The sequence below is a fragment of the Mixophyes fleayi genome, chromosome 1 (genome assembly GCF_038048845.1).
Source record: "Mixophyes fleayi isolate aMixFle1 chromosome 1, aMixFle1.hap1, whole genome shotgun sequence".
Taxonomy (NCBI): domain Eukaryota; kingdom Metazoa; phylum Chordata; class Amphibia; order Anura; family Limnodynastidae; genus Mixophyes; species Mixophyes fleayi.
In genome coordinates, this window is record NC_134402.1 from 189,560,626 (window position 1) to 189,588,614 (window position 27,989).

The following is a 27,989-nucleotide window of genomic DNA, read 5'->3' on the forward strand; positions in this document are numbered from 1 at the left end:
GTGTGTGTGTGTGTGTGTGTGTGTGTGTGTGTGTATGTATATATATATATATATATATATATATATATATAAAAATGTTTTTAAACTTAAAAATAACTGTAAGGCAGTTTTATGTTTATGTTGCCTCTTATGTCATTTTCAAATAATGATTACCTATTAATATAGTATAATCACAAATCTTTGCTATAATAACTGTCCCTGCAATAGCCTCTGTTACTCTATCTAACCTCACCCTACAGCTCCCCAAGTAATTCTGTGTAACCTCTTCCTGTATCTCCATGGCTCTTATCTATCTTAGTGTAGACTGGGATAGAGTCTTTGGCAGATATGATCTGCTCCAGATGTCAAAATGATTATTATATCTGGATGGAGGCAGCTCAGCCAGACACATGCTCTGATTTCAACCTACTCTGTCAGAGATTAGAGAGTCAAGATACATTTGAGATTTGGTTTGTACGGACCTAATTAATGATACACATTGTAAAATAGATTATACCAATTAGATAGGTCTGTGGTGTCAGAGGGGTAAATAAGGAACAGCTCTAAACGGATTTAAATAAAACTATATTTAATTTTTAACATGCAGGTGATTGGGAGAACAGTCTAAAAAGCTTATATTACTGTAATTAATTTTCAGCGGCTTCACTGGAACTGCTTTAGTAATTAAAATGTTTAATATGGCCAGTTACCTACTGCCGTAATGTTAAATGTACATCATGGTGGTACAGTGGTTAGGAGCCTCCCAGCAATGTGGTGTTTGTATGTTCTCCCCATGTGTGAGTTTCCTCCGGGTGCTCCGGTTTCCCCCCACAGCCCAATAACATACTGGTAGGTTAATTAGCTTCTGATAAAATGGACTCTAGTGTATGTGTGTGGTAGGGAATTTATATTGTAAACTCCATTAGATCAGGGACTGATGTTAATGATTACATACAATAAATGATGATAATAATAATAATAATAATAATAATAATAATAATAATAATCATAAATATAATAATTGACAGTGACAATGCATGTCACATGTGATCACGCTAGACATTCATTAACAAGTGCATTCATTGCTGTTAGTGGGGATGGCTGTACACAAGTAAACAGAGAATGCAGCATCGAATAAAACAGCACTGCGTTGCAAACACTTGGCAAGTATGCTTTAGATTAATTTGCCACATATTTTTACATAAAGTTTAGAGTATTTAATATTAAATGTTGAGGATTATTAAGCTTACTGTGGTGGTCACACATCAGGGGTGGGCTGGCCCGGGGGGCATTGGTCCCCCGGGCCGCTCAGTTTATCCATTGTTAGGGCCGGCTGCCCAGCTCCCCCTTCCCCCCACCTGGCTGCACTATAACCTAATTATTACCGGCGGCCGCATCACATGACACGCGATACGGCCACCTCAGCGCACGGGCGGGCGTGTCACATGACGCGGCCGCATCACGTGTCATGTGATGCGGCCGCCTGTGCGCCCCCCGGGCTGCATCTTGCCAGCCCGCGCCTGTCGCACATGAAGTTGTTGTGAACTGAATGGAATGGGCCTACAGAGTGATGGCATATATGTTAATTAAATCCTAATACTTCAATGTTCTTCAAGACTTCTTTATTGTAATGAAATAACTATTATCATTCATGCTTGAAGCCATCATTACCTTTATTAACAGTCAGTAGAAAAATGTCAAAGTTTTCTTGTCAGTAAGAAAAAATAGAAATTAGTAAACAATATGATAATTTGTGGCCGTACTAAATTTTAGATAACATTCACCACAGCAATGTTTTTGGTCAAGGCCTGGCTGACAAACTTTAGCCTCGGCAGCATATTAGGAACATGGTAAAGAGAAAAACTGCAGGTAGCCCAGTGACCAAGCCCAAGATAACACAATATGGGACTGGCCCTGGGGGCAGATGCCCCCTCTGCCGCACAGCCCAGGCAGCCGCTGGTTTTGGCTGACAATAAGGCTATGAGTCCCCCTTTTTTTAAGCTTCTGTACCCCTTTTTACAATAGATGTGACTATTTTTACTATTTTGTAAGTTTGCCAGCAAAGAACCTTTCCAATGGTTAGCAAACATGTTGCCATTGCATTCCTTAATCCACAAGAAAATATGCCCAGGAGCAGCCATTAGTCTAGCAGAAGAATAATCTATTTATGCATCATTCAACTTTGGCAGCAAAAAAGACAACTAAGAATGTCCTGTGTAACCTACAACATAAGGGTTGGTAGGAGGACACAAGGGCAGTACTACTATCTTCTTGTACTATTAATATTAAGAAATGCTAGGCAGTGGTCAAAGTGGAAATTTAGAAGTGGCAGTATGTAAAATGTAATGGGAATATAAGTGAATGGAATGTGATAGTTTTACAATAAGGGCAGTAGCAGAAGACACGTATGGCATACCACCGTATATCAGCCCACTTCAACCCCTGATCTGGGGCTGCTCATTTTAATTGCTTCATATGCATTAAGAGCCATATTCTTGTACTGTTATATGGACTTTGCCCCTCTGAATATTTTATTAAACTGTCATCCTAAAATCTTTCTGAGGCCGCTCTTTTCATCTGCTTCATATGTATCCAATACCATCTTCTTCTACTATTCTATTAAGAAATATTGTGTTTTTCCTGTCTCCTTATACTATTATATTACGATATGCTCGGCTTTTCACATTCTACTAAGCTGTCATGTCAGGTTGGTAAAGCTGTAACTGTTGTGTATTAATAGCAGATATAGATCTGTCTTTAGTCATAAACAATGAGAGTATCTTTATGGGGTGGGGCCTAATAAAAATGATGTCATTTATAGTTACACTCTTGCATTATTGTACATTATATATTGGAAATAAAATACATAGGGGGAGATAGTGTGCTATGCGAAAATCATTGCGATGTTCGGTTGTGCACATTGGATTACGGTTCAAATCTTCACTAATTTTTCTGTGCACCTCTATGGAGTGCGAAGAAAAATGAGCCGAGTTTCCTACCATTACATGTGTCTCCGTGGACATTCGTGTTGAAATGACTGTATTAACGGCAATAGAGTGCAGGCCGCGTCACTTTCAGCAGTAATGCGACCGATTCAATTCCCCCCTACATAGAGTTGATAACTAATATTTCTTTTGTGAGCAAGCAGCACCTGGATGTGCAGAGGTCAGGTAAGTTGTGTTGGAACAGCACGGTGACTCAGTGGTTAGCACTTCTGCCTGACAGCACTGAAGTCATGAGTTCAATTCCCGACTATGGCCTTATCTGTGAGGAGTTTGTATGTTCTTCCCGTGTTTACATGGGTTTCCTCCAGGTGCTCCAGTTTCCTTCCACACTCCAAAAAACATACTGGTAGGTTAATTGGCTGCTAACAAATTGACCCTAGTATGTGTCTGTGTGTGTGTGTTAAGAAATTTAGATTGTAAGCCCCAATGGGGCAGGGACTGATGTGAGTGAGTTCCCTGTACAGCGCTGCGGAATTAGTGGCGCTATATAAATAAATGGTGATGATGATGAACTCATACCAACTTCATTATCTGGAATATCTATAGTATGGGAGACTGAATATATTACATATACATAGACAAAATGAGTGAAAGTTGAAATCTGGAAGCGCCTGACAGCTCAAAGGTTAAACCTAGGGAGCTTCAGACATCCTGGAGCAAGGTTTTAGAGCTGGCTACAAATACAAACTCAGTTAGCTGGGCCTTAGAGGCAAGAAGAAGTGTGCAGGGAGGAAAGGAGGAGAAGAAAAAGGAGAACATGGGAAAAAAGATTAGGAACAGATGTGAGGAGTAGGGAGGAAAAGCAGAGCGTGGGAAAGATTGAAAGAGGGAAAAGAAAAGGAAAGTATTGACACACAGGGTGAGAGTGAAATTGGGAGTGGGAAAAATATACAAAAGGTTTGTGACTGAGAAATATTACAGACAATTACAATACTTCTGCTTCAACATATTAGCCATGTTTAGCTAAATATAATTGTACTTTTAGATGTTTGTAATATGTGCATATAAATAAAGGATGAATAATAAACAGCAATCAGATTGTCATCATATTTATAAGCAATTGGGAAATCTGCAAGAGAGAGAAAGGATTACACTAAAATATTTCTGCAATGCAACTCATTGTAAACCCTATTAAACTCAATGAACCATGAGAGAGAGAGAGAGACACTCTGATTGTTCTAAATTTCTGTTATTGCCGCAGCTTGTTATTAAAATATCACCTGAGTATATGCGTATGGATGACACAGCTAGCTGACTCTGGAACTGAAAGCTTAGCCTTGTGGAGACATACAAAAATAAAAGGATTAACAATATCTAAAAAATAAAAACAATATTATTTTTAAATATTTCGCTTCAGAAAAAATGCTGCATTCAAATATATAAAGCATTTTTCCTTTCATTATCTTCTGCTATCGCCATCCTGAGATGTCAATAACGAATGGAGGGTTGTGACAGTACTTGTACTCCAACGGTACATGTACATTAAATAGGCTTCCCCATGCTTTTCATAGAACAGTGGTAGTCTTTGATACATAGGGAAAAGCCATAACTCCAGTAAAAACCTTAGAGATTGGGCTTTTCCATGTGTAATAAATATACCCCAGAGTGAGAGGATCAGTCACTTACAGCGTTCCCTACACTTGCAACATTGACTTTATGAAGACTCCTCACCTAAACCTGTTTTTGTTTTCTTAGAAAATTAACATTTCTATGTAAATGTAAGTTATGCCATATTCTTTAAATGCATTCCAAATATATAATTTATTCTTAATTATTTATGAGATTGAATTTATATTATTGATTGCCCTGTTAGGAGTTCACAAGCAATTTCCCTTTTGTCTAAGCTATTATGTTCACATTATATGCATCTGGTTGTAAAAAGAATACAAGATTAACAGAGGGTTTCCAAGGGACTCATTGTCCCATTTTTAAGACAGTATGGCTGTGACAGGATGGACCTCCTATGCCACCCTGTCTATTGTTGCTGGAAACCGGCTGGGCTTACTTTGCCACAGTTCCCTTTCAGTATCCCAAAAGCACCCTCTAACCACAGTAGGAGGGGCTTATAAATATTGCCACCACTGGACTCCTTACCGGCATCCAGAACCGGGTTTCTTCTGGGTAACTGATGCTGCTAGTGTACCCCGTTACTGGTGTACCTGGGCTGGTACCCCTCTTCCTCTGACCTCTTCCTATGGATCAGGGTTGCCATGAATGGATCCCCCCTGGCCTATCACACTGGCCAGAGCTGCTGGGTAGCAGGCAGAGCGGTGGTACTGTAACGCTGGGTCCAAACCTCTGAAAAAGCTGGGAATGGATTAGAGTTGGGTCCAATCTGTAGGTCACAGGACAGGGACAGATAAGTTTCCAAGTTGGCCTTTGAAGCAAGTGATTTCTATTTGCTCACCCTGGTTGAAGGTACCAGGGAGCTGGTCAGATGAAACAAGAAGTACGATTTTCAATAGAGAACAGTGCTTTTTATACAGTTTTTGGACAGGGTAAGCCAGCCCCCTGAGGTCTGAGCTCTTTTTAGAATCAGGATGCAATATGTTTACCCTAACATGGATTTACATGCAATGCAAAGCTAATAATATTTACACTTATCGGTGATATTCTAAAACTTGCTGTGATTTCCTGCATCTTGTTTTAGACACAGAGAAAATCTAACAGCAAGTCTAATTAAAGCCTGTGCCTTCAGGTGCTGGACCCTCACACATCAAAAAGTCTAATTAACATGAGATTAACATGGGTCCTTTCTACAGACAGTTGCAGAAAACACATTCCCAAAAAAAGTTACAAACCCCCAAACAAGTCTTTTCCCTACCACAAATTACACAAAAGACTTCCTAAACAAATGCTTATTGCATCAGCTATATACCTAATAAATAATGCATTTCCTCTAGCAAAGTTAAAACACAAAACAAATTTCTTCCACTGGTCTCAGAAATAAAGATATTTCCTTTACCAACATACACACAATATCAAAAAGAAGTTAATTTGCAATAATATAAAAAAGCGCCCTGCGCTATTTCCTTCTAATAAATTTATACCATAAGTTATTGATACGTGATCCAGTCACAATGGCCATTTCTGAATGTGCAACAAAACAGTGCTACCATTTGGCAGCTTAAGGCAGCTTCCTAGGGCACCAGGATTTGGGGGGGTGTCACTGAGTGCCCACCCAGCACCTCCACAATGCAGAGGTCTGGACACAAGAGGGGTTAATGAAAAGCTGCCAACTCAGCAACTAGGCTGATAGAGCAGCAGGGTTGGTCCTTCCTGCTGCTCTGTCTGTATATATCAGGAGCATGTGTGAGAAAAGCTGGTGGTCAGACGGTGGCATGGGAGATAAAGCTGGTGGACAGAGTGGCATGTGAGGCAAAAGCTGGTAGGTAGGGTGGTTTGTGTAAGAAAAGCTGGTTGTCAGCCCGTGGATGACATGTGTGAGAAAATCTGGTAGGCAAGAAAAAGTTGGTGGGCAGAGTTGGGTGTGGGATAGTAAAGCTGTTGGGCATGTTAGAGAAAAGTTGGTTGGGAGGGAGGCATGTTAGTGTGTAACAGTGTCTATCTTGTGTGTGATCTGTGTATAGTGATTACTGTGTATCAGGTTTGTGACAAAAAGCAAAGAACGGGAACATGGAAACTAGGGGCACTCATTGATTGATATAATAATGATTAAAACAAAATACTTTATTGAAAAAAAATTAAAAATCTTCCCTAAAATGGCTAAGGTGCCACAAATAGCGCAATTTTTAAAACAATAGTGACAGTGATAGATGTGCAAAAGAAGTGATTAAAAATGGCAGCAGGTACTGCCATTTTTGATCACTTCTGTGGGTTTTTTTTTAGCAGGTTTTCTGTTGCATCAGAATGGTTGGCAGATGAGAGGCTTCAATGTACTCTTTGAGCCCTAAAACATTTTGAAGCCAAGTATTATAACATACTCCTCTGCCTGTTGTCTTTCACTCACTGTTTGCAACTGTTGCTTATGATATGAATTAAACAAATAATGCTTTTGTAGCTGTAAGGTAAACTCTTATTGAGGCACAGTCCAAGAGACATAGTGCAAGCAAACCACGACTTATGTTTTCTTTTCAAATTAACAAAACAATGTCCATAATACTGGAGGTCAATCTAATGTTACACTTAATGCCACTATGCCCTTGGCAGACTTGTCCAGAACAAGAAATGTCTGGGTCTCAAAGCAAAATTGTAAGGAGACCTAGACGTACCATAATAAATTCATACCTACCACGATATGTGCTCTGTCCCCAGTCAGTATTAATAGGTCAGAGTATTATATGCTTTAATATTTCTATTCAATGTTCAGGGCAGGGGTGAAGAGTGGTGTCTTGGAGAGAACCGGGGGTTGGGGGAAGATGTGTTGAGATTCAGGGAGGGAGAGATGGGTGTTTTGTAGAGAACGAGGGGGGGGGGGCTAGGGGTGTATGTATGTGGGGGTGATAGGAGGATGTGGGTGAGGCTGAGGATTGTAGAGCAATTTGGTTGGAGAGACCCCTGGCACGTTAGGGATATAATTATTTAAAAGATAATCAATAGTGACAATACATACTTTAAAAATAATCATTACTGTTATACTGCTCTGTGGAGGGGAAATAGCTAAAAGCCTGTTTATGCAGCAAAGAAGGCCCCTCTCAACCCCTTTATATACTTTCAATAGTCACTCACTATGCAAATGGAACTCTTATTTCTGCATTGCCCCACAGACCTAAGAGCACCGGCGGGTCTACTTCATACTTTGCAAGGAACACCCTTAAAACTTATCCCCTGAGGCTGCACAATCTTTTGTTCTGCTCTACTGCAAATACCATCCTCTTGCTCTGAACACCTGTGTTGTGCCCAACCTATGGGCTTGGGCAGAAATCTAAGCACAAATGTTTAAATCGTGGTATATGGCGCTTCCAAAGGGGGAGCAAGTATAAGTTGATTACAGTAAGGGCGTATTCACGTAAGTGCATCATAATTAGATGTTGACACATTTCCAAGTATGTAATTCAGGAGGCATATCTCTTGCATGTACTGGAGGACTGGTAGACCCATACACAGTGAAGATGACTATCTACAGCACTATCTCGCCACTTCTGATTGGCTGATTGTGTATTGATCCCTCCAGCTGAAATGGAGTTGTTAAATTCACAGCTATAGTTGTTAATGTCACAGCCACCTATTAGCAATACTTAATTGATATTTACATTTAAAATACTGCAGGAAAAAATATTCTCATTTGATTTTAAAGGGGTAAATAACAGATGTAGACATGCTTGTAATTAATTACACTTTCGTATTTATTAATAGCTGTCAAGACAATATTCTGTATATGAGAATTCTTTACATCATTACATTACATTATTATATTGTGTACAAATAGGGTAATGTGACTTTAGTGTTTACTACTAACACTGACAAGTCGCATCTCTACTCTATTGTTAGAAGTATATACACCTGGCGAAAATACTTTTTTTTAACTGGATGCATCTTGAAATATATATGACTCATTCTACATATATGTTTTTTCTGAACAATAAGGGACTAATTCGTTAAGGAACATAAGCGGCGATATGTGGCATATTTTGCATAAAATTGCACTGCGCATGCCCAGAACCAGACCATACCTCAGGAAACGCTTAGGATAGTTTACAATTTCATAGGCGGAATGGGGAGGGAATGAGATGCACATAGCAATGTCCGATTCAAGCTTTGAGCATGTCTAAGATACATGTTTTTCTGAGTTATCACTTGCCACAGCCCCAGGTCAGGTGTAAGTGTCAACTAATATTGATCACGGTCATGTATGTATGCTAGAACATGTTTTTGCAATCAAGAACAACTGTAAAAATGCATTTATGTACAGGAGAGATTAGAAGATAGATAGATAGATAGAAGTATTGCATGGAAAAAAATTTTTTTTTTCTGTGCGCTCTTTTGGAACTTTATATTCCACATATGTATTAGACTGCAGTGTGTTGTATGTCAGAGCAGAGCATACCTAGACCCGTATTCAACAAGAGTCATTTCCTCAGATCAGCTCCTAGATGAATACGGACGTGTGTATTCTCGATTTACGTGGATTTTTTTTTAAAAAAAATGTAATTTACATTGCTTAGCTTGCCTTAATGAATCAAGCCCTAAATGAGCTTCCATAATATTATCTACAGCATTCTTTGTACTTCACCATGAACCATACTTACCTACTTTTGAAGGCAGGGGGAGGGGGTCCGTCGAGGGGGGCGTGGCCACGTGTGGTGCATCTTTAGGCTCTGCCTCTTCAATCTTAAGCAATTCTAGCCAATCGCAGCAGGGGGCGGGGCCACGATGGTGCGTTTAGCCCCGCCCCCACCATCTATAACAATGAGGACAGCTGGATCCGGGATTTTTGCCTTCTCTTTCGGGAGTTCGGGAGAACTCCCAAAAATTCGGGACTCTCCCGGACATTCCGGGAGAGTAGACAACTATGCCATGAACCCATCCACAGGTTATTTTTCATTAGCAAATTGTTTCCGTGGTTTTGTTTTCATTCCTGTAGTTTTTATTTTTCATTGTAGGCCCCATCTTCTCCTTTACTCCTCTGTTTTATAACTCATGTTGTTTGCGACCTTCTTTTCCGCTCAGGTGTGCTCCTGTTATTTGTGGAGGTTTCTTCTAATCCATTGTTCAGTTTCTCCTCTTCAGTGAATGGTCTGACAGAGACCGTCTCTGTCTATCACACGTTTTCCCTATTCCATTAAGCTAGTAAGCTCATGTGGTTACAAACTCCCAGACTTCTTGTTGCAGAGTATGTTTGTCTGTGATTTCTGTTACACGTTACAATGTTGTACAGCTCTGTAGAATATGTTGCAAATAATAAAAAAAAATGTTTCAAATGAAAGATGGACCTGCACTGATGCTTCAGCATTGAAATAGTAATTTAAAATGATATTAAGGTTACAGCAAAGTCATTATGACAAAATATTATTATTTTTTTTTTGTGGGTGTTTAATTATTTTCCAATGTGATGAATAAAACCAAATGTACCTGTAGCCTGTCCTCCTGTCTTGATTTACACTTTATGCTGCTTTATATGATCATCAGTTGTTATCTATGGCGCTCCCATTAAATATTGCACCATTTCTTCTATGACTGTAAGCAAAATTATGTAATGTACTTTTCTAGCTCTACTTAACCCTACTTGTGTCTTCCTTTATCGTTTTTTGCTAATTTTATTGCAAATGTACAGCAGTGGCTCAGGTTGTCTGTGTACTGAATGTGCCATTGTGTTGAAAGGAGGGTCTTTGTGTTATATTTTGTTTTAGGGGGAGGGCCTGAGAGTAGGGTAGGCATGGAAGGGTATGTTTGTTTAATACAACAGTCTCACTGTTCACAAGCCCTACTCTGCTGAAAGACTGTCTGTCTTTTTGGGCAGTGACTTCCTGTATACATCACTGAACTGTATCATTATGGGGTCATGTCTGTTAACATATATGCATATCTGTACCTGTGGACTGCAGTAGGGTGTGTCTAAACATTGAGTTATTAAATAGAACTGTAGAATCTGCTAGAACAATGTATGAAAGAATCTGTGCTTTGACTTGTGTTTGTATTTTTCCACTACCTGAATCGTGATGGAGGAAACATCTACAGATAACTGGAAGCTAGTGACAGTCTTCATAACAACTGCACATTAAATCCACAGATTCCTGTTCATAGCAACATGTAAATATCACAAAAATGTGTGATTGCTTTAATGCATTTTGGAAACCAAAGTACGCAGCTTCACAAAAAGAAAGACAGTCCAGTCCCCCAGAAAACCTCAATGAAACCAGTACACAATTTTTATGTAAATAAGTAAACACGATTTAGGTGAAAAAAGACAATTAGTCTTGAAATTGTAAGACAATACACTGCAGCTAAGTCCACAAAAGGCCAATAATAAAGTACATTACCACATGTTCAGGAGTGCAGCAGTAAGGAAAAACTGAATTCAAGGAATCAGATATGCAATCATAGGATATTTCATAACATTTTTACTATTACAGATATGTAAAAATATACAATACAAACCTGCATAGAGCAATAACATTAATAAACTATAACAAACAGAAAAATAAATTTATATTTGAACGTACAAGAAACAGGGATCATTAAACCATTCAGGGCATAGGAGCAGGGCCATCTTAACAACATTATGGGCCCCCGGGCAGAGCAGTGAACCGGGGCCTCTATATATATATATATATATAGATGTATAGAGATACAGATATAGATATATAGAGATAGAGATAGATAGATGTACTTGTTCAGTGACCCTTGAAGGTTTTTTTTGCAGGTTATTTCTTTTGCAGGATTATTTATTCTAATTAAGAGCCCTGCCTATGGGGCCCTCATGCCCCGTGGGGCCCCCGGGCACCTGCCCATCGTGCCAAATGGAAAAGATGGGCCTGCATAGGAGGAGGGGGACTCATCCTCCACATATAGCCATAAAATGCTAAAGACGAGTCTCACACATCTTTAGCAATGATGGGGTTCAAAATGTAAAATATCATGCTACCCATACCGCACTGGTAATATCTGTGGGTTGGGTCAGGAGAAGACAGAGATTGATGACATCCTGGCTTCAATAAACTCAGATATACCCTCATTTGAAAGACGGGAGTCGCACTACAGAAAACACTAAGCAGCCCAGGAATGGGGTATAGGTGATGTGATGCCCAGATATTCCCCATCCTAGCTCTTAGAAAGAGGCTAGTTCTCTCTTTTCAAATGACGTGCCCCGTTAGTAGTTATTGTCTGGTGATCACCAGACAATAACACCCTACACTACAGAAAGCTTTAAGAATCCATGGATGGAGGGTTATAATACCCAGATCTCCCCCATCCTAGTTTTAATAAACTCAGGGGTACTACAAGTCAATGTGGTAATTTGTCTAGTTTTCATAATAGTATTCCGTAACCCATATTATTCCTTACCATTTTATACATTTCATTCAAACTAGCAAAAACAAAAGCTTTATCATTTATAACTGCAGGTTTAATTATGAAAACATATGTGTAGCATGCTGCTTTTTGCTGTTTTGGAAAGGTAAACTAATTAATGGAAAGGCAAAATAATTCTTGGTGGTGTTTAGAAATAAATGCATACTTTATTACAATTGCAATAAAAAAGCATTTTGGGTAAATTTTCTTTGCTTTCTCAGGAAATATAAGCAAACTAATGGTATTTTCTGAAATTTCGAAGTCTCCTAAAAAAAACAAAACGTAAAATGTGTACGTGACAGGATGGACCGCCTATGTCACCGTGTCTGTCGCTACTGGTACCCGGCTTGGCTTACTTTGCCATCGTTCCCTTACGTTATCCCAAGTGCACCCTCTTTCCACAGTAGGAGGGGCTTACAATGCTGCCACCACTGGACTCCTTAACCGGCAACCAATACCGGGTTTCTTCTGGGTAACTGTCACTGCTGGGGTACCCCTTTGCTGGTGTACCTGGGCTGGTACTCCTGACCTCTTACTATGGATCAGGGTTGTTGTGGATGGATCCCCCCTGGCCTATCACAGTGCCCAGAACTGCAGGGTAGCAGACAGAGCTGTGGTACCGGAAAAGCTGGGTCCAAATCTCAGAAACATGCGGGGACGGATTCGATTTTGGGTCTAATCTGTAGGTCTCAGGATTTTCAGCATGGATGATATTTTCAAGCAGGTCTTTGAAGCAAATAATGTTTATTTGCTCGTCATTGGTTAAAGGTACCAGTGATCAGGTCAAATGAAACAAGAAGAACAACTTTTAATACAAAACAGTGCTGTTTTTATACACATTTGAACACAGCCTCACTGGGTTAGCCAACCCCCTCGAGGTCTGAGCTATTTTTAGAATCAGGATGTAACCTATTTATCCAAACATGAATTTACATGCAATTCAAAGCTAACAATATTAACACTTATCTGTGATATCTTAAAAACATTGCTGTGATTTCCTGCTTTTTATTTCAGAGGCAGGAAATCTACTAGCAAGTCAAAGGGACTAATTAACATGAATACTTTCTTCAGACAGTTGCAGAATACACATTCCCAAAGAAAGGTTCAAACCCCAGATATATACATCAGAAATAAGGTATTTTCTTTAGCAAGGTTAAAACAGAAAAAACGTATTTTCTACCCTGGTCTCAGAAATAACGATTTCCTGTGTCAAAATATACACAATATCAAAAATAAATACATTTATACCATAAGTTATTTATAAGTGATCCAGTCACAGAGTATGACTACTGCATAAACAAATTACTGATATTGAAAATAGGCTCAGCACACGAGTCAGAAAATACTCAGCAGTGAAGAGGTTACAAGCTAAAAGCAGGGGCAGGCTGGGCTGGTGGGCAGGGGGTTATATGTCCCCTAGGCCAGTCCCACAGTGGGCTACCTTGGGCTGGGTCACCTGCATTTTTTTCCCTTTAAAATGTTACTAATAGGCTGCTGAGTTGTCTTGGTCCCCCCACCCCTCCCCCCCCCCACCCCGGCTAAAATTTGACAGGCCTCCCCTGACTAAAAGTATAGGAAAATCAGGGTCCTTATGCCCTTCTCACTGTCAAACTGCTCCCCATACATGGAACCAAGCTTTAACAAAGGGCTTCAAATCACAAGTCAAAGACCAGGTAAGTAGAAGGAAAGGAAATTTCCCATTAGTGACATGCAGAAATCAGAATCTGAAGTTCACCGCGGCATGGAGAGTTGTTGTCCAGTTACCCAGTTACCCTTGAATGGCAACCTAGAACTAGAGAGCAGGTGACACCAAGAAGGTAGGGCTACTGAAGGGATAATGTCACATAAGGACATGTTCTCTTTCAAGTGCCTCCTTCCTCCTCCTCTGCACTTCAAGCACCTAAGAACTGTGCAGGAGGAGGTTGGAGATGTATATAATTACTTTATTATCTGCAACCCAAGTATGGTGCTGGCGGAGAAGGAGTGAAAAAAAAGTTTATATTTTGCAGTATAGAGATGGTCTGGCGCCCAACAAGACTGATATCTCCACGTAACAGACATTGGAGTAAAACCTGTTTGTGCTGTGGCCTACTGGTTACTTATGCCGACAACCAAGAGATAGCCAGGACAGAGGAAAGTTTAAGTGAGGAAAAGCATTACCCACGTGTACAGTCCAGGACCATACCCACAGTGACAGAATTATTTCCCAAGACACCACTGTGTGCTCCTCCCACTACCCAGCTAATCAGGAAATGTCATCATTGTCAATAGTGCTTCCTCTTATGTTCTGAATGGCCAGCTATCACAAGCAGCATGCAGTTTGAGCAATCTCACCTCTCACAACCACCTCTTTTGTTTTGGCTGAGATTTGTAAAGTGGTCTTTTTAAAAAATGTTCATTCTGGTTGTTTTAATAGCGGTTTGGCCTGTAGTAAATCGAAAAACCTCCAAAAACTGACTGGTTAAGTCCCCCCCAAAAAAGTTAATTAAACCAGCACACAACATTTATACAAATAAGTAAACAAGATTGAGGTAAAAAGATAATTATCAAGTTTAAAATGTGAGAAAATACAATGCAGCTAAGCCCATAAAAGCCCTATGAAATAATAAACATGCTCAGGAGCACAGCTGTAAAGAATCACTGAACTTAAGTAATATTAGACAACTGATATGAACAGCTAAGTGTACATTGTATATGCTCATTTACACAGTAGCTCATGAGACAGGTTTGGGAGGGCACACAGAGCTCATACTATGCAAACAAATCACTGTGGTCTCTTCCTCTAAATTTATATATATTGTTATAAATCTTACTTCACTACTATGTTATATGCACCAATCACAGCCACCTTATACCTTCCCCATCCCACTATCCCCACACAGACACAATTTTCAAATAAACTTTAATTGTATAAAAGACATTCCAAAACCACCACTTTTAAAAATATAATAAACTATATCTTCTTTCTTGATTTGTAGTCCAAAGTGGAAATAAAATATTTTCTTATTGATCCAATGTAGTCCAAAGAGGTAAAAAAACTTCCAAAAAAAGACATCCCACCTACGCATTACAGCCTACCACTGCAAAATGATCCCACACTCAATTTCACTGCCAGCCAATCACAAGCAATTGGTGATTGGCTAGCAGTGAGGGGGAGTCTCGGTGAATCCTGCTTTCATCATTTCACATCAGTGGTTCGTAGTGAGTAGATGGGTCATTTATTATGAGAATTGTTTAGGGTTTTTACTTTTCTTTTTGTTACTAAAAAAATACAGTACACAGTGGCATGCTATACTGACACTTCTCCTACTGCTTTAATTGTAAAACTATGACATTCCACTCCCTTACATTCCGATTACAATTTCCATTACGCCACTTCTAAATTTCCATACTGCCACTTCCGAAGTTCCACTTCGACCACTGATTTGAACTACATCAAATCAAGAAAGAGGATCTTACTTGATACAAAGTGGTAAATAAGGTTTTCAGGTGTCACTTTAGTTCAAAAAAGTTTATTTTAAAATTGTTATTTACAATTGTTTCTCCAGGGATCCTAATCTTGTTAATAGCCCTGGCCCCAAGAGGCGGGCTGGGCCAGGGGGGAAGGGGGGCATCTGCCCAATGGGCCGCTCAGTCTAACCGCTGTTTGGGCTGGCCGCCAACCCTCCTCCCCCATGGATGCAAGTGGTGCCATCCGCATAAACTGAATATTACCATCACATGACACGCTATGCGGCCGTGTCATTGCCTGTGCGCCCCCCCCGGCTGAAATTTGTCAGCCCACCCCTGCCTGGCCCCGCAGCAGCCCGAGGTGGTTGGTAGCCTCATGGAGGGAAAGGGACATGCTGTCTTTTGCAGCCTCCCTCCGTACAGAGTCTCTAGCCCTGTTCTGACTAGCCTGTAAATGGTTTTCACTATATCAGGAGGACCACATATTTGTGGTCTTTTTTTTATAGTGCAAAGTGCACACTAGTTACACAGAGCACTATATAATAAATAACAGAAACATGATTGTAAAATAAATTGTTATTTTCAATTTATCCAATGTAGTCCATGTATATATAGATGTCAGGGCCGGACTGGGACTAAAAATCAGCCCTGGCATTTCAAGTATACAGGCCCATCCCTGTTGATGAGCAGGACAAAACTGTGTGCCGCTGCGCAGCAGCGGCGCCAGAAGGGGCGTACCCACATTATGTTGGGGGCATGGTCAACGTGGGACATTGATACATACATTATAATAAAACATTACATTTATCAGGCCCTCCCTATCATACCACACCCCACCCCAGAAACACATTACAACACCCCCAGCCCACTGCACTTATCTATGCTTCTGATGCTGCTGACATCCATCAGAGTGGGAACTTCCTGTAGAGTGAGCAGGGAAGCTCTTAGTCTCACAAGATTAATAAATCTCATAAGACTTAGAGCTCCTCGGCTTTCTCTGCAGGCTGTGTCCTATCCAGGAACTGGGAGTAGCTATCCGCTCCCTCCTGCTAACCAGAGCTAGACTTAGGCTCAGGGGGCCCTAGGCACTTAAGACAGAGGGGCTCCTATGATGTAATTTGGTTATTAGACACATTTTCAACAAATACACAGGCAATACTGTGAGCACTATTAGGAGCACACAGTTCTGCCTTCACAAGCAGTACAATGTGAAGCAGTACATACCTCCCAATTGTCCTTGTACTAACACCAAATCCTGACTAAGCGGGACAGTCACCCACCAAATTCAGGGCAGTTGGCAGAATGTCCTGGTCTCTCTTACCTGCCTTGTCATTGTCTCCACTTGTGGCTGCTGGTGTCTTTAGATCAGTTGCTGCTTGTCTGGATCCTGGAATGTTGGGGGCCCCATTTGAAAAAAAAAAATGGTTACATGAAATTTAGAAAACTCCAACCAGCAGCGGTGTTAAATCAATATAACACCTACGTTTTAAAATTAGGCCTTACTCCAGCCCCAACATTAAAATGATAGTATTCACATTTGATAAATACATCTATTTCCCTCCAACTAGCCCTGACATTAAATAGTATATACATTTAATAAATAGACCTATTTCCCTACAACCAGCCCCAACATTAAATTAATAGTATTCTCATTTAATAAATAAACTGCTTTCCCTCCCTCCAATCAACCCCAGCAAGAAATTAAATAGCATTTATATTTAATAAAAATAACCATTTCCCAACCATCTCAGGCATTAAATAATTTATAATTTAATTTAATAAATATACCTAATTTTCCCCAAACAGCCCCACATTCACTTAATAGCACACATTATAGTCATATACTGTCCCCCACACACATTACAGTCATATACTGTCCCCCCCCACACACATTACAGTCATATACTGTCCACCCACACACATTACAGTCATATACTGTCCACCCACACACATTACAGTCATATACTGTCGCTCCACATACATTACAGTCATATACTGTACCCCCACACACATTGGCAATTTTTTATTTTTCCGCTCCTACAGCCATTGCCCCCATGCAGACATTTTCACCCCCAATTCCCCCTGCAGACATTGTCAATCAACCCCCCCCAATCCCCCTGCAGACATTGTCACTCACCCCCCCAATCTCCCTGCAGACATTGTCACTCACCCCCCCTTCCCCCTGCAGACATTGTCCTTCACCCCCCTTCCCCTTGCAGACATTGTCCCCCAGACACCCCCTTCCCCCTGCAGACATTGTCCCTCACACCCCCCCTTCCCGCTGCAGACATTGTCCCTCACACCCCCCCTCTCCCTGCAGACATTGTCCCTCACACCCCCCTTCCCCCTGCAGACATTGTCCCTCACACTCCCCCCTTCCCCCTGCAGACATTGTCCCTCACACCCCCCCTTCCCCTGCAGACATTGTCCCTCACACGCCCCCTTCCTCCTGCAGACATTGTCCCTCACACCCCCCCCTTCCCTCTGCAGACATTGTCCCTCACACCCCCCCTTCCCTCTGCAGACATTGTCCCTCACACCCCCCCTTCCTCCTGCAGACATTGTCCCTCACACCCCCCCCCTTCCTCCTGCAGACATTGTCCCTCACACCCCCCCCTTCCCTCTGCAGACATTGTCCCTCACACTCCCCCTTCCCCCTGCAGACATTGTCCCTCACACCCCCCCTTCCCCTGCAGACATTGTCCCTCACACCCCCCCTTCCCTCTGCAGACATTGTCCCTCACACTCCCCCTTCCCCCTGCAGACATTGTCCCTCACACCCCCCTTCCCCCTGCAGACATTGTCCCTCACACTCCCCCCTTCCCCCTGCAGACATTGTCCCTCACACCCCCCCTTCCCCTGCAGACATTGTCCCTCACACCCCCCCTTCCTCCTGCAGACATTGTCCCTCACACCCCCCCCCCTTCCCTCTGCAGACATTGTCCCTCACACCCCCCCCTTCCCTCTGCAGACATTGTCCCTCACACCCCCCCTTCCTCCTGCAGACATTGTCCCTCACACCCCCCCCTTCCCTCTGCAGACATTGTCCCTCACACCCCCCCCTTCCCTCTGCAGACATTGTCCCTCACACTCCCCCTTCCCCCTGCAGACATTGTCCCTCACACCCCCCCTTCCCCTGCAGACATTGTCCCTCACACTCCCCCTTCCTCCTGCAGACATTGTCCCTCACACCCCCCCCCCTTCCCTCTGCAGACATTGTCCCTCACACCCCCCCTTCCCCCTGCAGACATGTCCCTCACACTCCCCCTCCCCCTGCAGACATTGTCCCTCACACTCCCCCTTCCTCCTGCAGACATTGTCCCTCACACCCCCCCCCTTCCCTCTGCAGACATTGTCCCTCACACCCCCCCTTCCCCCTGCAGACATGTCCCTCACACTCCCCCTCCCCCTGCAGACATTGTCCCTCACACCCCCCCCCTTCCCTCTGCAGACATTGTCCCTCACACCCCCCCTTCCCCCTGCAGACATGTCCCTCACACCCCCCCTTCCCCCTGCAGACATGTCCCTCACACTCCCCCTCCCCCTGCAGACATTGTCCCTCACACCCCCCCTTCCCCCTGCAGACATGTCCCTCACACTCCCCCTCCCCCTGCAGACATTGTCCCTCACACCCCCCTTCCCCCTGCAGACATTTTCAATCACTTCTCCCATACAGTCTCCCTGCAGTTATTTTTACTCATTCCCCCCTCCTCCCCTGCAGTACCTGTCACTATCCCCGGACACACCAACTCACCTCAACAACCTGCGCGCTCAACAGACCGACGGCAGCTAGACGGCTGCGTGACGTCATGACGTCACATAGCGCGGCCGCGCGGAAGTTTAAAAAAAAAAAAAAAAAAAAGGACTGGAAGCGCAGGGACCGGACCGGCCCATACAGCCATCGGCCCTTCTGGCAAATGCCAGAAGTGCCAGATGGCCAGTCCGGCCCTGATAGATGTAATACAGATTTCTAGCAAGAGAGTGATTATGGTGTAGTACGTAAGACCACAAAAGACTAGAAATGCCAAAGGTGAAGTCTCATTAAAGGTTTCCCTGGGGATGGTCATCATCGTCATTATCAGCTATTTATATAGCGCTACTAGTTCCACAGTGTATGGGAACAATACAACCAGTATTCAATGTCCACACTGCAGTTATATACTCCTGCAGTACCCCTGAGTTTGGGAAATAAAGGAGCATACATATAGATACAGATTTTGTCATAAGCAGTACGGCACTAACAATGGTTGCCATGCAGAAAACATATATGCACAGTACAAACAGTTGAAGAACGACTCATCTGTATAATTCAGCTTCTTAAGCATCAAGACCCTGACACCACACTTAGCAACAAAGCCCCTTGTCACCCTAATTGCTTTGGTCATAGCCAGATAAAAGGACCGCATATTGAGAGCTGCGTTACAGTACGCAAAACAACAAGATCCAGATAAAAATTGTTTCCCCAAAATATTTAATTCCACCCTCACCCCTGTACATTATACAAAATAATTATACTCATCATTCAGGACACACCTCTATTCATATATATATAAAAATATATATATATATATATATATATATATATATATATATATATATATACACACCTAAATAAAGCTTTTCAGGTGTACTGCACATGTATGAACCAGGAAAAAGATCACAACATATAGAAAGATATAAAAAATTATCGAAAGCGTCAAGCTTGAAGGCTATTAATATATTAAATCTACCTACTGCAAATATAGCAAAATCATTAGCTAAAGAAAATGGCTCCAACTATATTGTTAAAATCATTACATTTAAAATGAACATTTATTAATTTGTAGTACACATTAGAAAGATATTCTCTAGATAAAGATTTCTTTATTAAGATATTATTACCGTATATACTCCAGTATAAGTCGACCAGAATATAAGCCGAGGCACCTAATTTTACCACAAAAAACTGGGAAAACTTATTGACTCGAGTATAAGCCTAGGGTGGGAAATGCATCAGCTACTGGTAAATTTCAAAAATAAAAATAGATAACTTAACTGAATGCTGGCCCCTCGATAAGGTCTGAATCATGCCCTACATCCTTGTGCTACCTCCCCACACTATATCACTTCCCCACACTACAATGTAACAGTGTAATGTGGGCTAGTTGAAATAAGGGAGATTGCTAGACTAATGAAGGAGAGAGGGAGATTGCTGCTATTTCATAAATAAATAATAATATAAATCAACGGGATTTTGGGATTAGACTGCAGCTGAATCTTTATAATAATAGCGCTCAATTGTCCTCTGGCATGAATAATGGGTTTGAATCACTATAAGGATAATATATGATGGGGGAGGGGTGGCTGCCTTACATTTGGTGCAAACAAAATATACAAATTTAGATCATATAGAAAAAAAGTATGGTCTGATAGTTAATATACTGGTGAGAAATAGAAAAACACAAATGTAGATATGAAAATTGACCAGACTTTTAATTTAACATAATATAAGAGGATAAATGCAATCAAAAGAGGAGAAATGCAATAGAATTATGATAAAATTGTGATAATGCTACCACGTAAATAAGGCACAAGGTTAAAATTTATATATAAAAGAAACCAATGTCCAGTGCATGGCATAATGTATCCAGTGGGTACTTCCGTGATTGAGCCCGGCTGAGCTGCTAATAACGTGATGAAGTCTATCTAGTAGGTCCCGTAAGAACAGTCTTATGAATTTGATAGTCCACAAAGAGGTAGGGAAGTCCAGCGATTCTCTTAAGATGTATCCTAGGTGGCAGAAAAGGGGATCCCCGTGTGAAACAACAGCGCTAATTCCACGCCGAAGACGGTAATCCTCGGAGGTAGTAGAGAGAGCGTCTGAGCGAGTGCTCAGCAGTTCCCGACGTGGCTCTGCGCAGTGTGATGTGATGTCAGAGGTCACTCTGCACAGGCCGCACCTGCACCACCCACCTTGCCCGCTCTGCTGCAGCCTGCATTGCGCTCAGTACGGCACCTCACTCTGCTGCCCCCGGCCACCTCAAGCAGGGACTTTTCATTGTCCTGGAGCATCACTCGAGTATAAGCCGAGGGGGGGCTTTTTCAGCACAAAAAATGTGCTGAAAAACTCGGCTTATACTCGAGTATATACGGTAACTGCTTTCCGACTTCAATATTTTGTGATATTTTTGTGTCGTTGTATGGTGTGGCATACCTTTTAGAATAGCTGACGAACAGCCTATTTTAAATATAATTTTCCAATATATTGTTTTCTATTTGCAAATTGATAAAAACTTATTTACAGAGATACTTTTGGAGCTTCTATGTGTATTTTTCAATATAATGCATGTATAGACTAGCCCAGCAAAGCAATAGGTAACTCTTACTCCTCCAGGACATTATTACATTGTGGTGAAAAGCCAAGCTTTTTATTTATATTTAATTTAACCCTTCACAAATTTTGGCTGTTAGCTATCATCTCTTATCGCCTCTATTTTGCAGCGATAAGAGATATAGTAATGGAGAAATTTATCAATTTATTAAAGCCTGGACAGCTGCTCCATAAGCATGTGAATACTAGTAATATAATGTCGGGGTTGTTTGGGAGAAATAAGTCTTTTGTTATTAAAGGGGAATTAAATTAATTTACAGTTGGGCTGGTTACAAGGAAGGGGAACTAATAATGAAACATGGTTGATTTAATGTTGTACTGCATAGAGGGAGGGAGCCCTATACAGTGTTCACTCATTGCTAGGCTTTCTGTATCTCATATACCTGTCCGTTTTCAAAACAGGGACCCATCATTCTAGGATCCATACAAAAACAACTGAGCTTAAGACACGGAGAGAGGCAACAAGTAGTGCAAACAGCAAGAACAGGTAGGAGAGAGCAGGACAGTCTGCCAAATGTCCTGATTCTGGTGGGTCAGCCCCGAGTCCCACTTCACACAGCTCTGCTCATGAAGGGGGTGCTGCGTACAGCTAACAGTTGTGTATGCAGCATTGCCTGTGTATCTGAAGTAGGTTAGAATAGTTGGAGAGCAGCTTAGCGCTATCTAAAATAATAGCCAGGGCAGCACAGTGGCCTAGTGGTTAGCACGTCTGCCTCACAGCACTGGGGTCATGAGTTCGATTCCCAACCATGGCCTTATCTGTGTGGAGTTTGTATGTTCTCCCTGTGTTTGCGTGGGTTTCCTCCGGGTGCTCCGGTTTCCTCCCACACTCCAAAAACATACTGGTAGGGTAATTGGCTGCAATGAAAAAATTGACCCTAGTCTCTCCCTCTCTGTCTGTCTGTCTCTGTGTGTGAGTGTGTGTCTATAGTAGGGAATTTAGACTGTAAGCTCCAATGGGGCAGGGACTGATGTGAGTGAGTTCTCTGTACAGCGCTGCGGAATTAGTGGCGCTATATAAATAAATGATGATGATGATGATGATGATGATAGCCACCAGCGACGTGGAGTGTAAACCCCTATCTATAAATCCTGCATTTTCCTCTGATCAATTATCGCCCACCTTAGATAAAGTGTGCAAGGACATATGGTTAAACATGATGGTGTTCAAAGTAATTAGTCTAAAGATGAATTGCACCTAAATGAAAGGGGAGCTGCTATGCTTAGGAACATGTTTCTGAGATGGCTGGAGCAGTGTTTAGGGAAGGACAAATTAGAATATAGTGGAGCATGTAGGTCACATAGGGAAACAGGGTTAGTAGTGAGTGCATTGAATAGGAGGGAATGAAGGTTATAGAAGCTGTCAGTTAGATGTATTTGCAACAGTTAAAAATAGAATTAGCGACTTCAATGAAATCCACCCACAAAATAAACAAAAGTCACAGTCTGAAAGCTAAATGACAGAGCTTTAGCTATTTGATTTTTTTCCAGTTTTGATTTCACTGGTGTTGTTGAAACATGGTTGAATAACTGTCATGATTTGGCTGTTAATATTCATGACTAGAATACTCTTTAGAGTATTCTAGTCAGAGTATTTGGCGGGGCCAAAACGACAGGACTGAACGCGTCCCGTCTCTCCCGCCCTCTAGTCTCGCCCCTCTCCCGGACTGCACTGCCTTAAAGTAGGCAAGTATGACCTAATATGTTATAAATATGCATTGCATGATGTGAAATTTTATTGAGAATGTGCTATTTACATACTATATCATGTTAAATCTATTAATGTATAAAGTAATGCAAACATTAAATATTTATTAAATAGCTTGCAAACATACAAGATACTTTTCATATCCAATGTTCCTATTGTTGTTCTTTTCTTTTGTTTTTATATATAATATAAATAATATAAAAAAAGATTAAAACAAAATAAAATATAAAAAGTAAAATGGGAGTTGATTGTGCCATTTCCACTATTGCACTCTAAAATGTTATCAACATACTTAACGATTTTGGAATGTAGAATGGCTTATTTTCTTATATATGTTAACATGTTCTACCAGTACAATAGATACAATAGATAATAATATAATATATGAAAAGCATGTTAAAAACCTATTACTAAAATACATGATAGTTTTCATGCATTTTTACCCATTTCCCCAGTTGATGTTTGTGAAGGAGCCCTCAACCTTTTTTTTCTGTCCTCTGAATTAGCTGCAAATTGATTTTGAGAATGAAATGTTGAACGTACAGTATATTATATATGTGTAAGCAACCAAGTATACATGTAACCAAGTAAAATGGTGTGACCTATTTCACTATTGGCGAAGTTAGGTAAGTGAGGCAAGCAAAAATAAATTAGAGCAGATCAGGAAACAGTACAGATGTATAAATTATGAACATGGGAAAATGTGTGTCTGGGATACTAAAGCTGTTCCTTCCTGCTTTGTGACATCATGCACATCATTTTCCATGATTGCACCTGTTTTTTTGTAGTTGAGCACTGATTAGCGCAACAACATGTGAAATAAGCAATTTTTTTTTCACTATGATGGAAGGATATTTCTGTCAATATGAAATGTGGGATAGTACAACAACTACACAAGGTGAGATTTTACTTCCTGAGACAAGATATTGAAACTAATTCCCAGGGATGGAGATTGCACAGATTTGGAGATATACCTAATTCAGTGGGGGTCCACAAAGCCTTTTTATTTCCACCTTCTGATTATTTTCTGAAGGTGGAAATAATCATTATTCAGCCATCAATTTTAATGGGATTACTTTTGTTTGTTTTAGGCACATTTTTATAGAGAAAGAGCATCAATCGACATTAATATAATAAAAAACTCAAAATGAAATGAACAATACCCAATGTTTCTTTGCTGTCTTGAGTTATAGGGGTAGATTCAATTAGCCACATTGTTCGAAACAACGTGGCCCGTGCATTATTACCATTACTACAGTAATCTCTCTGCGAATGTTTGGTCACGGCTCATAGAGCTGTGAGCTTAAATCAGTGGAGAAATTACTGTAGTAACAGTAATACTGCACAGACATTAGTGTGGTAACGGTAATAATGCCGCGGTTTCTTTGTTCTAAAGAACAACGTGGCTAATTGAGTCTACCCCATAGAGTTCATGAAAGATAGTCAAACTAACAGTTATTTTAAAATAAAAAATGTACAGATGATTTAAGAGAGTATGTGACACAACACTTTGTGTGAGCATTTTACCTTTGCACACACATGTGCATTGCATTCATGGGCCAAACATCAGCATGTCACTGCTCAAATGAGCCATGGCAGTGCATAATGATTGCTATAAATAGTATGTGCTATGTAATAAAAAAGGCACGCTTGTGTGTGAAAAAAAGAATGTGCTTTGCATCCATATTTTTGCTGTCCTACAAAAGAGCTGCATTCCCTTACAATAACACTGCATACAATAATACAATCAATGCTTTAATCTGAATAGAACACACCACATGAATAATCAGAGTATATTATGGAGTTATCTCACTCTTATGGATTATCTTGTCTTCTCGATTCACTGGAGCAATGAACGCTAAAGGTGAATCAGGATATATAAACTTTTATTTTTCTAGGTTAAAAGTACCAAAATATTCTAGTGGTTATATAAATGTAAAATTGCTTCAACATGAACTACAATCTGTATATGACATGCACTGCACCTCAATCAATTACAACAGTGTAATTTCATATGCAAAGAAAATGTGGCATCACAATTTCTCACAGGAAATTGTGAGAGACAGCAATACATAATACTTGTAGACTGTGCATCACTATGTACACAAATCAGCATACACAAACACACAGCTGGCAGTGTTTTCTGTTTATACCTTACATCACTGATATGAATTCACAGTATTATATATAGACACAAACTACATAGGGCCTTATTCATAAAGGCACACAGACAGAGCGCAAATTGCGTTTGTCTCAGAAGATACGAGCGCTGATTTTCAGATCTACTACACAAGACCCTGCAGGATACATCCAATACCTAGGTGGACTATAAATTTGCAAACGAATGCACAGAAAAAACGAAAAAATATGTAATTAATGTCACCTGTTAATAATATAGGCATTAATGATAAAACAGTTGCACAAAAAGTGTGTTTTTATTTATTTTTTCTACATGAAATACATTTATTAGAATGTTCCTAATGTCTACTGAGCATAAAATACATTTTTACAGTTGCTCCAGATTGCAAACACACGTTATAGCATGCATACAAGACTGTCATCAGTACTGATCAGGATTAGCCCTACAGCTGCATCAAGAGATAGAGCAGAAAAACAAGTACCTTAGAGACGCCCAAAGCTTGAATCAGACATGACTGCATGCGCTCGAGTTTGACATGCCCTTACTGTACATTGACTATGGGTGAACGCCCCTTCCCCGCCCTGTCCACTGCTTGAAATCGTAGGCTTTAGTATGTGTCCTTGGCATTTGAAGAGGAATGAACGTGGATGCATTCTCTGGTGTATGATCCAGTTTTGAGTACGCACAGAGTGATTTTGCGGTTTGTATGCGCAAAATCACTGTTTAGGTCCCTTGATGAATCAGGCCCATACACTGTAATTCTTTTTTGATTAAACCAGGTATGGATTTACATTTCACAAATAACATACTGTTCATACACTAATAATGAAAAAAACAAAAAACGATGATGTGAAAGTGAGCAGAAACCCACACCTGCCACTCTATGTAAAGGCCTATGTGGCCTTTTCACAAATCCGGCCTGGATTTCACATCTACACACTACTATACATACAAAGAAACATATAAATTTGTCAGGTATTTATAGACAGGAATGTACACAATCTCATGCAGGCACACATAGCCTGTGACAGCCAGATCACATGATCGCAGGGCAATGATTCCTCCGCCACTGCGATCGCATTCTAGTGCCTGGCTGTCACGGTGACATCAGCGCAAAGTAGCGGAGACCAGCGGACTGCAATACAGCGGGCCCCCAGGTAAGTTTGTGTTGCGCTTTCGCTCATCGGGAAGGGGGCGCTCACGGGGGGGGGGGGGGGGGGGGGGGGTTGGGTTCTGATGGCGGCCCTGGTTAGCCCTCTATATTCACAAGTATAATTATAAGTTTTCATAGTGGTATTTTAGAGTGATCCTTGGAAGAAACACGTGATCACTACTAATTCTCTTTGGGATCTTGAGCCAGAGCTTTTAATAGTTTTGCAATATATAGAAGGGGCTCTGATACAAATGGCAGTTTACAAATATAAACAATTACACAAAGATTTGGTTCCTGGTAAAGATCTTGCAAACTTATTGATTAAGCTTAGAGAAAATACATTCATTATAAGGTGGAATATGTGCTAGCAGCCTCTTAAACTGAGTTTTCTTATGATTGTGAGGAACAAAATATAGATGTGAGAATATAATAAAAAATTGTGATTATGCTTCTCTGTAAGGGCTGGGGAGTGAAGCCTGATAAGAAAAGCTGATAAAACACAGGAATGGCCAAGAGCTAAATTCCTAAGACATGTAGTATGTAATTGGCTTTAGGTCATCAGTATTTTAGTCAGTGTTGAAAGGGGATAAACTACGCACACACCTCTGTACAAGTGTGTATGATGATACAGAAGTCTACTTGCAGCACAGAAATGTATCATGATGAAGTGTCGTGGCATAGAAAGACTGTGTATACTCTTAAAAATTAGGTAATAAAGACAAAAACCTATATTTATCTTGATTGCCAAGGGCCATTAACCACATTATAATGTGAGTTATTCTATAAGCAGTGCTGTCAATGTTTTACACAAGAGGTTTCACAACAGAGTTGTTTATGTAACATAAAACAATGTATAATTTAACATAAAAACAATTTTGAGTTTAAGTGCTTTGAAATAAAATATCAGAGAGGCAAAATTTCAGCTAGGATTTGTTATTCAGTAAAATGAGGGAGTTGGTGAAGTGTCTGAATACTTTTGCAAGGTACTCTATGTCCCCTCTTCACCACCTCCGCCTCCCATGGCTAATCTCACCAAGCGTAACCTTGATTCTGTTGACCCAAAGACTTTCTCCTCCTTACTGGACTCACTTCTCTCCCTATTTTCACCTGTTTCTGCCCTGACCTGACTATTTCCCACTACACCAGCACCTACACCCCTGCCCTGGACTCCAATGAGTTCAAAAAAGCTCTTGTGTAGCCAAGCGATACCTGAG

At 40.9% G+C, this 27,989-nt stretch overlaps 1 protein-coding gene across 1 annotated transcript in view; it reads right to left on the minus strand.

The window, feature by feature from the left end:
- Window positions 1-27,989, minus strand: part of ADAMTS10 (ADAM metallopeptidase with thrombospondin type 1 motif 10) — a 98,881-nt gene that overhangs the window by 62,237 nt on the left and 8,655 nt on the right. The gene's annotated exons all lie outside the window — the stretch shown is intronic.